A 15,094-nucleotide genomic window follows, 5' to 3' on the forward strand; every position below is an offset into this window, starting at 1 on the left:
ATCACAGGGCTCGGCCACCTTCAACACAAGAAGGTCTCCCTCATGTTGAAACTTCTTGTCTTTTAGTTTTGAGAGAACGGTTATGGCAAAAGCAGAGGGACAGCACTGAGCCTGCACAGTGATGCCAAAAAGAGGAACAGTTTTTTGCTGAAAGAGTGGCACAAAATTCCCAAAGCTTCATGCTGTAAATACAGAGAAATTGCTTTCCCACAGCTTTTTGATCTCATAGGATGAAGAGGCTTCCTCAGAACAAAGGCACGTGACCTTATTTCAGTTTTAGGTATACTCAACTCAAAAGGAATAGAGATGGTGAAATGTCCTCTCACCCAGCAAAACTCTAAATCCAGAGGTTTTAAGGAATATTTTAGAAGAACAAAGTTGTATGTGCTCCACCAGTGACCTTCTCTGTGTCAGAGCCCCTGTGCAGTCAGAGATCAAGCATCAGATGGCATGACACATGAGATTTCTAACTCCTCTGCAGGGATTTCCAACTCACCCTTGGGATTTAGGGGCAGCAGGCCCAACTTCTGCCACAGACAAACCAAATGACATAGAAATAAAATGTCTTAGAGTACATTTTTAAGCTACTACCATTTTGAAATATCATTCCTCTAAACTATTTTTTCTTCAATTTTGAAAGATATTCTAGTTTTTTTTAATTAAAAACCAACAAAAGTGGCATATTGGACCGCTGATTTGCTCTTAGTATGAAGAGTTTCTAAAGCTTTTCTCTGGGCCTTTTCCAGATGCTTCCCCTTCACTGAAAAACTTTGGATTGCTTTTAGTGGGAGGTGAATCTGCTCCTTTACGATGGCCCATGCACGCAGCATACGCATTTCAAGGCCAATTAACCCATTTGATCTATTTTTTGTTCTTATTAACCTTCTGTGCAAACATGAGTGTTGCATCAGCCAGGATGAGAGCCTGCTCTCTCCCTGCCGTGCTTAAATTCCCAGCCATTTGCCATGACTTAAAAAACAGTAACCAATTCTGCATTTGGCTGCACTGAAGTATGGGGTTGTTCCATCATGGGGGAAAAGGGAGAGATTTTCAGGGCCATTTTCACAACTGTCTATTCATCTCATTTCATACAGCATACAAAAGAATGAAAATACTACTGAAATCCCCAGAAGATAAGAGCAGAGAGTACTGATGCTACAGTACGTACTCATGATCCCTTAAGCTCTTGCATTCCCAGTAGTCTACTGAAATCAGATCTTGGGAGGATGTAAATCTGCCAGGGATGGTGGCACTTCTGTGGAAGTTCTCAACAAATCCACCATCCACTTTCACTTGGCCTGGCCTCATTTTACAGTCTTTGTTAGGGAAAGACAAATGACCATTTATGATACCTCAGGATTCATGATGATGCCATAGGCTCCCAGCAACCATTGACCTGAACATGGAAGGAGTGGGCCTATGGATTAGGTTAGCCTCTGATACTGATGCCTGTCATTACAGATATGAAGTTGTCAGGAACAATTTTGTGGCTTTTCAGACATGAGTACTTTAATCTGATAGTATTTGTGTGAAGAGAAATGCGCTTTTTATATGGCAGATATCTACTGAATTTTCCATCAAGAGGAAGAAGCAGCACAAAAGGAAATGGCATTATGCCTGGGCCTTTTAAACAACAGCTCTGCAAAGTGCTTATGATTCAGCCTATGCTGAAATCCTGGGCTCTGTGAAATCAGTGGGAATTTCAGTTTCAACCCAGATAGCTAGCTCATGTGTTACTGCTATTGCTTCACTGGCATCTGTTCCAGCAAGGAGCACATTTCTTGGTATCCAGTCCATATTGCAAACACAAATTCAGAATGTGTCTCAATCTACTTCCTTTTCCACAAAGCCTGGGATCAGTGACCTGGAAACCAGCTACACTCAGTAGGATTGTTACATCCAGAAAGAGTATGAAGATCTTGTCATTAAATGATTGGACTAAGCCTTGCAAAAGAAGAACCAGACACCTCCCTCCAAAGCCTCAGTTAAACATCTAAACGCTTATCTTCTGTTTCTTCTTCTCATCTCCTTTCAGTTCCAAGAGTGAAGGAAAGATGTAATGTTAGGAAAAAAAAAACCCACTCAGCAATAGGGTTTTTCAAATGGGCATTCTGAATCATACCAATCAGATGTGATATCTACTGGTCTCATGTTGCTGCAAGAGCTACTTCAGGATATTTTCATTTCTCTAGGTTCAAAAAACTCAGCCTAGACACTAAAGTGATTGTCCTGCATAGATAATAGAAGTTGTTTGAATGCAATATACCCATAAAACATTATTTTTAATATAAGGTGCGTAGGTACCAATATTTAATTTCCAGGGGAATAACTGAACACATGATGTTTTACATACACATCTGGAAATGTGTGTAAACAAATCAGGAAAGGAGCAATAACTGATTTAAATAACAGATGGCTTTGACAAAAGGCAGGTCAAAGGAAGACATGGCAAAACTGTATGTGAAGTGATATGAGAAATGCATTAAAACCTAAAGTTACTATTTTAAATTTGGGTTCAGAGAAATATATATTGATTTTTTTTTTTTTCAAATTTCACTTGCTATCCTGAGTTTATTGGTGCAATTCTAGATTCTGAAGAGAAGCAGGGGCCTCAGCCTTGCAAATGCTTCACTGCAACTGTGCACTGAACATACTAAGAGTTAAACACAAGTGTCTGCAGGATTTGGGATTAAAGATAAACATCTTCACCAGTAGTATATCATCCTAACTGCATTCTAAATTGGGTCAAATTATACTCTAATTATCAGTGGGAGCAGGATCATTAAGTTCTATGGAACAACTCTCTAGAAAAGAAATATAGAAAATGTGAGTCTCTCTACTTAAAGCTCAGTTCTGATAAAAAGCTCCTTTCACATCATGCAGACAGCAAAGCTCACACCTGACCAACGAGACAAGAGTGCCACAAGGTGTGGTGAAGCTGCCTTGTGTGATAAATGACACCTTCCAAATGCAGAAGCCACTCATGTACTGAGAGAATTAATCTCCTAATTCTTCCATAAACTCATGGCCCGAGGCCATTGGAATCTGTTTGTGTTTAATCTGCTCCCTTTACAAGACGCCAAATGCACAGAAAAGCAGCCAGATACAGCCTTTATCTTTACGAGTGAGCCTCATAACTTTGGTGGCACAGCCACTCAATCAGGTGACTCTTGAAGAGTGAATATAAAATTCTGGCACACAAACCACCACCATAGCAACAAAGACAGCCTGGAAACAGCAGCTGCTACACAGAAATTGGAAGGGGAGGGGAATCTTGTACAAGAGTTCATTTCCTGTTGAAATAATTTTAATTTTTCCCTCACATCAAAATCACAAATGCCTTTAAAATACTGGGAGAATAAACATTAATGCACAATGATGCAAATGATGACACAAATAGTGTCTTTGTGTAAATGAAGTGGCTGGGTCACTGCTACACTCACTGGGATCATATTTTATTTTGGATGGATTTTGACCTGGCACCTGTGGCACTCCATGTCACCAGAAACAGGCCACAATCCTCCAGAAAACACCTTGTGTGAAGAAGAATGAACCCTGGATGGTTTGGACAGAAGATGCTGCTAACAGAACTGTGAGACCTCTTACCCTGCTCTTTCACTGGGGATGGGCCCTGGTTTGAGAGGCCCTTCCCTGATGCTGCTCCATCCCATGGGCCCCTCTCCATGTCCTCCCAGCAAGCCCTGACACTCCCTGCCTGCTTAACCTTTACTAAAAAAAACCCCCAAATTATTAGCAGAAGAACCCAAAACTATTGTCATTCTCACAACAGTTAAAATGGCAAGTTGAAAAGTCAGCTAATGCATTCCCTAGGAAGTGTTAATTTACCTTTTATGTACTATAATCTGTTCTTGCTTCCCTGTTAAATTTACAGCATAACTTTTTTTACAGATTGTTAAAACCAATCCATAAAACATACAACACATTTTAAGAATGTTGACGTTAATTACGAAAGATTTCATAGCCTACCAGGTTTGTTAAATCACAGGTGGGGTAAACTGCTAAAGGTCCACTGACTTCAAAGCCATGCATTTGTTTATCCCAAGGTAATGTGTATGCACCTTGGCCTTTTTTTCTTCTCTTCTAGCTCTTAACTTTTGTCCCAGCTGTACAGGCAGATTAGAACCCTCTCAAAAGCAGATTCTCTCACCTGCTTCAATTTACATCCAAGTTGAGCTGTGAGGTGAACCAAAAGACAAAAATATCAAATGGGCTGCAAAGCAGAAATTGCCTTGAAAATCCCCAGCCCTTTTGTAGAGCAGAAATTATGTGCTCTGGCTGAGATAGCTGCTGTATGAATGGGACCTCTGTGCTTCATGCAAAGAGAAGAATGCTGGTTTGTGCTTTTCTTGCAGTGTCTGAAAATTACAGAAATCTCCTGGTATCTTTCAGAGGCACAAAAATGCATCTATATTACATTTATGTCCAGCCTGCACATAATGAGAGTCAGCATACACTTTCTCTGCATTCCCATCTGTAATTCCCACCAAGCTTTTGCATGTATTGCTATGACAGTGCGCTATTTACCAGCTCTCAGCTGTATTTCCCATTACCATGGTGGAGTCATGTCCCATGGTAGCTAATTCATTTAGGCCTAGCTTACAAGTTTGGTACAGTTAAAATACATACATACATTTTTATTTATATATATATATGTATGTATTAAAGCTGGGGGCAGGATGGTTTGACTTTAGAAAGATGGGAGATTTTGAGTCTAGAAACGTCTTCGCAGATTTGGCCCAATCCTCTTTCCTTAAACACAAAGGAAGTCATCTTTCAGGTCCTTCTAGATGGCTCTTGCCCATTTCATTCCTAAAGGCAAAGAGCCCAGCATTCACATACCCTGGATTCCGGAGACCACCAGGGCTTGGTTGAAGTACCCTAAAAATTAAGGGCCACTACACCAGCAGGAGTATTTCATGTCCATAAAACATCTAGAGAAAAAATGTTTACAACTCTTTCAGATGCTAAAAAGTTAAGCAGAACTTTTTTGTTGAATTTCTTGCATGGGAAATTTGACATATTTTCCATGTTTAGATTTCCTAATTGCTATCGTGATACTCCTACATTGATACAAAAAGATTTTGATGGCATACCTTCTCTTGAAGCAGGTAATTTGAAACTTTATGCCTTTCCCACTAACACTTTTCTCTAAGCTCATTTCAGAAACATTCTTCTAATACCCTCTCCTGAATAATCAGACTTTCATTGCCATTCTGGCTATTTTACAGAACCTGCAATTGTAAAGAGTGAAACTCCACAACTGACAAACCATTAGTCAGAAAGTAATAGAACACCATTTACGTAGCTGAAAACACTTGCTTTCAGCTATGTTTCTAAAACTTAGCGCGATTTTCTTGTGATACAGGTCTTTGAGCCACATCTCCTGGAGTGAATTGAAATTCTTTATGGCAAAAACCCCCATGCCAATTCCCAGGCACATTTCAGAGAAGCTGGTTTAAAGCTTATTCAGTTCTTAATATTGCTAATCTGAATAAAGCTCTGGTCACTAGTAACACATCTAATGGAAGAAAGGACTCCGTCTCCTACAATCTATGAGCTGTCCAAGCCCAACTTCCAGTGTCTAAATAAACAGCAGTGTTCTCCAAAATCATAAAGCTGAATAATAAGCTGAAAGCTATTACGGCCTATCCAAACTCACATGCTTTTATTAATATCCACAATAAGCATTTTCCAACATGTAGTGCATTCTCTTGAAAAAAAACAAATAGAGCACCTTTCACCAGGAACTAACAGTTTTCTAGGATTTGAGGCAAGAGCTACAAAGCTCAAAATGCAGGTTCAGGAATGGCTCTGCTGATGGTCCTGTCACTGTGTGACAAGAGAAAGCACTAACTACAGCTCTTGGCTCTCTGGGAGGCAATCTGCTCTAACAGGATGCCTGCTGAGCAATCAGAAACATCATTTACTAACCTCCCAACCAGGAGACATGGAGACATTGTCAGAGAAAGGGAGGAGGTTAAACGGGAGAGGAAAAATGCCTTTTATAAGGCCACCATCGGCTACATCTCGGTATTTATCAGCAAAATACAGCCAGGAGGAGAGGAAGAAACAGCCACTATTCCATAACACTGCAAGATCACCACCTAAGTGCTGGTTGCTTTAGTCACATTTTGTATCAGATATTCAGCTCCACAATAGCCAAAAGTTCTCTTCTTCCAGGAAAAGTGAGAAGAAAAGGACTAATAGGTTAAACTGAAAGGCCACAGTCATACTTTGGTTAAAGTCGTTCCATGAGCTTTGGTGCAAGTTCAAAAAGGCGCTCTGAAAGCAAATAAATTATCTTGCAATTATCTTTTTTCTGAGATTATGCAATGGTTTTGATGAAACAGCTGATGAGGAATTTAAGTTTCAACATTCATTTTCCCAGTAGTCTTGTAAACACGTAAAAGATCACGATATAATTTCAAGTAAGGAAAAGCAATTATTGTAAGGAAACCTCATGCTTCAGAGCAGCCAGCAGCTAAAGAACTACAAGCAAAACAAAGCTGAATGGAAGTCGCAGGCTATAATAAAAAGCACCTCTTGACTTCTCCACACAATGAGATTTGCAGCAGTCATAAGGAATACTTGGCACAGGTGCTCATTTGAATTAACATTCCCCCACCAGTGTTATCACAGTGAAATCTCAGATCATCTACCCGCAGGTTGTCTGCTTATAAAATCAATCTGAATGTTGATGCCAATTAAAGAAAGCATATTTTTATTTAAGAAAACAAGGAATAATAAATGTTATTTACTTTTGCAGTGCCAAGAACACATTAAGTGATTTCTAAACTTGTAATACACCAGGGATTCAAGCAGGAGTGCAGCCTCCTTTTGCACACACACGTTTTTTAGCAGTTTAGACTGTTTGTTACCATCTCAGTGACACAAAGGAAGTGTGCTCAGAACAAGAATTATCATTGCCCTAAGAGACCATGATCTTACAAGAAGTCTTAGATAAGCTGAGACCCAAGTCCAGATTTCCAAGAAATCTAATCAAGTTGTGTTTCTGTTCTCCTACATGCTTCACAACACTGAAAAAAAAATAGATGTTTTAGATATGATACAATAACAAGAACCAACAGAGCAGGGTAGAGAAAGGATCTTGTGACTAGCATTATATAAATATCAATCAATGAGTAGTGTTTAATATATATTGGTACCAAGTCTGTCAGTAAAATTCTAGGCATTGATGCCATCTCAAAGCTGGCACAATAGGAGCTATTATTGAAGAAGGATTTAAATTAAAGCGTATCTGCCTTGCAGACTAGTTCAGAAATACCACCTAAAATAGAAGGGAAACAACAATGTGACTTCAGCTTGGCATTTCAAAGTCATCACAAATTCAGTAATGTGAGCTCACCACCACAAAGCCAGAGCAACCCAAACCCTGTTTCAAATCCAAGTGCCTGATCACACACAGCACTGATCCTCCTTGGTGCTTCACTAATTTCCTTTCAGGATCAGTTCAGAAAAAGTGATTTTCACCGACAGAAATGGGACATAGGAGCTCAAGAGACCCTTAACATGGGCCTTCTAACGTGCAAATTAATGACTGGAATCCGTTTTTTCAGGAGATGCAAAATGCTGCCATGTGACTGTAGTCTCACAAAGGTAGGCTCTACAGTCCGGGAAACAGCCATTTCAGAGTCAGAGCTCCTCCCTTCCTCTACCACCGTTCATCAGTGAAAACCTTCTCACCCAAAAAATGGACGTGACTATTACCTGATAAGGTTCTTGCAAGCTATAATGAATGTCTAATTGTACCATGGAAATTGCTAAAAATGTCGGCTTTATTGTAGAAAAGTATAAAGCCACATTGAGTTTTGGATTGGTTTGGGACCAGTTTGCTTCTCTGGTAGAAAACTGTTTCCCTCTAATTGTTTTGTGGAAATAATCAGGCCTTTCATTTACATAACAAAGTGTAAAGGTGAGGAACTCAATCCCCAGATTCCATGCCCTCAGGATCACCTCTGTGGCCTTGTCTCTTCTGTGGGTGAAGTCTCTGCACCCAAGACCCTCCTACTTAATTTTTCATCCCCTTCCCACACTGGGGAACTCCACATACACCTCAGTCCACGCTCCAGTACTTGGCATAAGATCATGTCACTTGGTGCAAGAAGTGTTTTAATACCAGATGGTTAATAGAGGGGAATAATTCCAGTTATTGTGAGAGCATGGAAAAACCTTTGGGGTCACCTCACAAGTTCAAACCATACTGCCAAGATCCAAGACTACAAAAATTGCTCAGAGCCCCAGGAGGATAATCCAACAGTGCTGTCACATCCTATCACTCACAGGTAGGAAATAGCTGACTTCCAACATGCCACTGGGGTGCCAACCTTCTTAACTTCCTTCCTGAACTCTTTTGGAGTATAGTGGATCTCCATAAACTTCAGCTGGAAGAGCCTTAAAATCTTCCATTCTCACGTGGTGGGCAGCTCACTGTTCTTCAGTACTGCACCAGCCTGAGCAACTTCCTACTCATGTCTCCTGTTCAGATTTTGTCTCTCTGGGAGGGTGGGCATTGAATTTGGGGAGCTTTAGGAACCACTAGTTTGCAGGCACTGAGAGGCCTGGGCAGCAGTTTTCCTGTATGATCCATGGCTTGTTTCGGGCAAGGCAGTGTATTCTGTACTCGCAGCTACTTTTGTGTGTTTCTGATTTGTAAAATGGCTTGGAAGGGACCTTAAAGACCATCTAATTCCACCAGAGCTAGAAGTGTCATTATCTGACAAACAGAGTTTATTCCTCAACTAAAAAAAAAGGCATTTCAAATAAAACTAGACCCTGCTGGTGGTTGAACAATTTTTATTTTTCTTTTAAACCTGCTGTTCTCAGGCACACATCTTTTGCAAGAATTAGCATTTTGGGATAATATTTTCTCAGCATACTGTGTTGTTAGGTATTTAACAACAACATTGGGTATGGAATCTTCTGAGGTATGAGAAAAAGAATTGGTAGGCTTTTTCCCCCCTTTATGTGGATAAAATAAATGTTACGTGTATGTCATCTATGCATCTACACATTCCTATTTATATTTAACTAAAAATGTTGTTTGCAACACAACATACAAGTATTCCTCCTAGGCATCTCACTGAAATTGTTCTTTTTCTAAATCAAGCTATTTGCAACATTATCCCTTTTCAACAGAAAGAACACTTATTTTCCTCACTGCAACACTTAAATCCTCAAGCCCAATTACAGCTGCTTTTGCCAACCTCTTAAAACTCATTCCTGCCATTAAAGAACCAGTCAGCTAGACTGCAGTACAGACCAATAAATAAATCACAGCTGAGAGCAGCTTATGAGGCTGTTAGTTCAGGAAATCACCAGCCACCTCTTCCCAAATGAAACAAAACCCACCAGTTCTTCATTTTCTCCCCCTTTGGTTGTCCGGAGGGAGCAACTGACCCTTTGCCACGGCCCTCTCTTCCCTGTGACCTGCACCTTTCCCTTCCCAGGCTCTTCTCCAAGTCACCAGGAGATCACATTTTCACCTTAGCAATGCACAGCTGTTGTATCTGCAAAGTTTTGCCTGTAATCCCAAATAAAGGTATTATTATCTCATCAATCAAGTTAAAGTCCGAGCCAGAGGCTGCCTGTAAAGATAACCAGGAAATGTATTTGGAGTTACTTGACATTTTGGCATAAGAGGAGGATTCATGCTTGGCTAGCACCTACCATATGGAATAGCTGCTTGAATTTGGCCCATACTGCTTCTAACAGTTTAGCTTTAAGAAGCTTTTCTGCATAACTTTTTTCTTTAAAACATCTCATAGCTTAGGAAACAGAGAGGACTTCATTTTTGCTTGAATATATGAAGTTGTAATGAAGAGTCTTAACCCCTGTGAAAGACAATATCCTTTCTAAGAGAGACAACCACAGCCCTCCTCTAATGGCAGCGTTTCTGAGGAAACGCTATTAAGGAAGATACTGCCTTGCAGTGCTATAAAAATGAGTTAAAAGCCATCTTGCTGCTAGGTATTTTATATCTACAGCTACTCAGAAAAAAACCTGTCATCTCAAATTCAAGAGGGGGAAATGTACAACACATTTTTATAGGTGGAAAATGAAAAAGAAAAGGTTGCTTATGCATAATATATAATATCACCAACAGGTTTCAGTATATGAAAATACTATTTAATATTTAAAGAGCTATTATGTGTCACCCAATGCCAAATGATGCAAGGTCAGCTGTGCACGATAAATAATGACATTATCAAAGGGAACTATCTATTGAATTTATTGTGGAAATAATGGAGTTGCTGTCCTTATGTCTTTGGACATGTTTTCTTTCTAACTTCTTGATCTTAGGTGTTTTGTTTTTTGCAATAAACAGATATTTCTGTGCCTTTCCTGAAGGCAGGCTTTCAGAAATGGGTGTGCTACATGCACAGAGACCATGCTGCACTCCATGGATTTGTTCTACTGCAGCATTTAATCCGTGAAGGCTCTCAAGGGCTAACGAGGCTTGGCACAGGCAAAACAGGGGTGCTTTGTCTGTGCCACGGCATACAAATGAATTTTTACAGACACACTAAGATCACAAATGCAAAATAACAATTTCATTTCCCATAGCATTACTTCTCATTCTCTTCTTCTCATTCACTCTGCTTCCTTTACCTGGATCATGCATTTGAGTAAAAAAATTTGTTTCCTATTTCAGGTAAGCAGCTTTGTGGGTAAAATCTGCAAAACACACTCAAATTCTCCCTCCATTTGTAATTTAAAAGCCAGCCATTCTGCCACAGCTCAATCTCACATGGAACAAAGAGAGGGTACCAAAGTGCCTGTGGAATGCTGCCAAAAGCTCTAAAGGAAACTGTAGTATCTCCACATCTCCATCTGCCCATCCTCATCTCAGTGAGCAAGGGAAAACTATGTTCCTCTGTACCAGTTTAACCCACCACAGCATATAGAAACTGATTGGGTGCCCACAGGTAAAGGAGAGGCTGCATTTGGAAGCTCTGCCCCACATGTCCTCTAAACCATTCTGGCTGGCTGTGCCCAGACAGCTCTGGTGCATTCCTAAAACTATATCCAGATGACATTGGTGCATCAAACCCCCAAGAATTCAGTCTCAGAGATGTACCTGGTTTAACAAGGGAGTCAAATATACTGTCCAAGGCAAGGGAGTATTCACCCAGTGAAGACAATTCACAGGCTTACTAGTAACTGTTAAATAGCCCAGTAATAAAGGAATATAGTGATCTTCAAGCCCTCATGCAATAAAACACACTATTATTTGTCTAAATTCAGGAGTTTGCCTGTTATAAATGTAACTGCCTCGGTTTGTGATCCATTAGTGAACTATTTTGTCTAAACCACTGTAATAGCTTTGTGATTTATGCTCACTATTTAATACTCTTTCCATCAGCAGCATTTTGGCAGTGATTCTTGTTGCAAGTGTTCACTGGAGAATAATTTCCTTGCAGTCGGTAATTGCCACCTCTCAAACAATTTCAGCCTTTTAGTATCGATTTTAAGAGAACTTTATGAGGAGTCACATATGAATATTCATCAAGTATTGTATTACAAATATAACTGGTCAAGCACAATAGATCAGATGACAAGAAAAAGATCCTTACTAATTACAGTATACTTCTAAAACATGAAAGGAATTATTACTAGGGTATTTCAGAAATAAGGCTCCTAGCAATGGCACCTGCATTTCAATCAAGCTTATGCTCAAATCAAAATCTTTGTAGGGTAATTCTAACATATATTATTTTTAGGTTGGACTTAAAACACATTTGCTTTAGTCCAGGTTCAGCCTAGATGTTTTTTATAAATCACTTCCATCTGAAAGCTTCCTTAAGGGCAATAAAGAAGCTAACACAAATCTGCTGTGGATAACTTGTCAGTCAACAGGCATTTACATCAGACAAGTCCTACATAGAAGAAGCATGAAATGACAAAGAAATGATGGATAACCAAAGCTTGATTCCATTACACATTTCCCGACTGTTTCATCAGGCTGCAACCCAAGTGGCTTCACATGACAAACTCCTGACACGTGTATTTTGAAAAGTACAAAAAATGGTGTTTGTAAACACAGAACTTGTGCAAAAGGAACTACTTCAGGACAGTAACTTCCAGAATTTGCAGGACTATGAGGTGGCAAGAGCAAAGATCTATGGTAAAAGTATGTCTGGGAAATGCCTGCACATACAGCCTTCAGAATTTCATAGAGAGGAAAGCAAGAGGTAAGAGGATGAGCATTTCCCACAAGTCTTTCTCCTGTAATATATTAGATCTTTCACCATTAATTTGCCACTTAGGAGTAAACCAAGATCCAACCAAGCGATACAAACTGGTTCAAAGCAACAGAGCAACACAAAGGAGACTCTGAATCCTTTGTTGGATGAGAGGGAAAACAGTGACCAAGGATGAGGAAAAGGCAAGTTCTAGCCCATCTTGTACTCATTACATTTGAAAGAACACAACCAGAAGGTATATAATCGTTGAAGGGACCATTTCTGCGATAACCTAAATCTATGAACTTACATGTTGACAGAGAGAAAAAATTATTTATATTGATGAACATCCTAGTTTAGAACAGTATTTGATAACCAATATTGCTTTTTTGTCATCTTTCTGACATGCCTTCAAAAATGCAGGATACAGCTCTCAAGGATCCATGCTCGTATGGAATTTTGAGACACCAGTCAGTGGCTAATCCATAGAAGATACCATTCCTTTTCAACGTCATTTATCAGAATTATAGGGCCAACTGGCAAAGAAATGTGAGTCTGATTACAGATATTCCTGTTCTACTGTCAGCTATCAAGGTCACAGTTTTATTCCCTACTTTCCATGTTCATGCTGACATGAATAAGCAATGTATTCTAATATACCAGTGATTTAACCTTCCTCCTCCTTAAGCAAATAATTTTAATACATAATTACAAACAAACATTTAATGTTTGCTTAGAGCATAAACAGTTTAAATACACAGTTAAAATGCTGAATGTTTTTTGTTAGATACTTCTGAACTTATACCACAAAAAGTAAAAATTTGATTTCCTAATCCATTTATATGCTATTTGAAGAGACAGTTTTTCTCTAGAATTTGTTCACATGGCATGATTTAAATTAGCACAAACCCTGCTGTAATCACTGTAAAACAGCTCAAAATAATAATCTGCCTGTGTGTAGCCAAGTGGGATTAAGTGAGCACTGGACTACATCAGCACATGCCCTGTGCTTATGATTTGACCAAGACTTTCTCAAGACCTCTGACACTCAGTTCAGGATTCCCTAGGAGGGTCCATGTCTTCACGAACACTCAATGCCAAAATATCCAAAGGCAAACACACCCAGGTATTTAACTGCCTGGACTGCACGGAGAAATTTAGCTCTGCTTTGCATGCTGAGCTACTCTTTGAAATTGAGCTAAATAAACTTTTCAACAGCTGATTTACCATCCTACCAACCTCAAAGCTGAGAACAAGCAGCTATAATTCAACTTAAATTTGCTTTAACACCCTGAGTTGTAAAAATCCTTCGCCTGATTTCTGCACTGCACTGGCCGTGTTCTCACTGGTGATAAACCAGAGCACGACAATGTAGGGACCCATCCCAACATGCAAGCACCCCGCTGTGGGGAGCCCCACTGGCCACACCCTGAACTGAGAGTGCCCCCCTACCTTGCTGGAAGCTACTCCTGGTGCCCACCACAGAGGATGCTTGGCCAGGGGCAGGTGGGAAAGGTCCTGATGCCCACAGGAAGCTTCTGGCTGTGCCAAATCCAGATCTGGTCCCTTCCCCACTGTTGTAAGTTTTTAAATTTTTAATTTTTTTTTTTAAGCCGTTGCTTTTCCAGCCTTTATTTCAGAAGTCTTCTGGTCATTCTGACTGCAGGCTGCCTCACTCCCAGAAAAGCTCTGAGCCCTTTTGGGAAGCCCAGCCACACATCCACTGATGGTGCTGCTCCTAACTCGGCAGGTGGAACATCCAGGCTCTTTGCCATGGGTAGGGCTGAGCCAGAACACAGCATTCTTGTGATTTTTGTGGACACCAACATTTATAAACAAATCTGAATTGGCTGAGGTGAGTTATATTGCAGGCAAGAATGCAGATATATGATTGGTTACTCTAATTTGTATTTCCTTTAAAAAGCTACAGATTTTCCCCAGTGACCTGTACAGCTCAGCCTGCTTTGAACTGCTAAGTATCACCATGCCTAATATCAGGTTTATTAAACCACAAAGTTCTGATTTTCCCTGCATCCATGTGGTGTTTTAATGTCCAAGGATGTATTACTAGTTCTGACAGCAGAAAGGGAGCTTTTCTTCTCTTTCCTTTCTGTAGAATATCTAGTGACCATTTTGAGGTCCTTTTGTATGCGAAGCTGATAGTCCGGGAATCTGTCTTCCCTTGCAGCCATGCTTCAGGTCTTTTCCCTCCTCCCACCTTCCTTGTATTTACAATGCAAACCTTGTTCTCAGAGTGCTTGCTCCTCACGCAAGTGCCTGAACAGCAATGGGAATGCTAAGTGCCATGTGAGATCATCTTGAATAAGATTGAGCCTGAAAGCTCTTCAGAAATTCAGACTTACTCTTGTAGCAAAAGAATATGAAATATGTCAGGCCCAGCTACTCTGACCACTCACTTAGGCTAATGGACTTTGATGGGAACTTCGCTCATCAACAGTTTTAAATGCCTCTTCAGAATGTTTCAGTGTCTTGATAGGCCTAATAGTGTGGGGAACTGAAAGATAGCCAGCTGAATTATGCTTTCAGTGTAACATTATCCTGTCATTCTCTCACTGTTCAAACTTGAAATCAGCACCTCGGGTTAGAATAACCTCAAATGCACATCAGAGCCTGAACCTTTTAGCTTTCATTACAACTTCCTTTATTCTGCCCATACAATTTACTCTAAAATCTCATCTGTAAGAAAACACGAATTAGACTTGAATGGGAATCCACAGCCATGTTGGCTAGAATGAATAGCATTTAATGAAGGAAAGCCATTCAACCCAATGTCCTCCCAGAGCTAAGTAGTGACTGCCTCAATAAAACACTGAAATAGATCCTAATGCAGTTGGTTTGTGCTGCCCCAA

This window comes from Sylvia atricapilla, chromosome 3 (genome assembly GCF_009819655.1).
Source record: "Sylvia atricapilla isolate bSylAtr1 chromosome 3, bSylAtr1.pri, whole genome shotgun sequence".
Lineage (NCBI taxonomy): Eukaryota > Metazoa > Chordata > Aves > Passeriformes > Sylviidae > Sylvia > Sylvia atricapilla.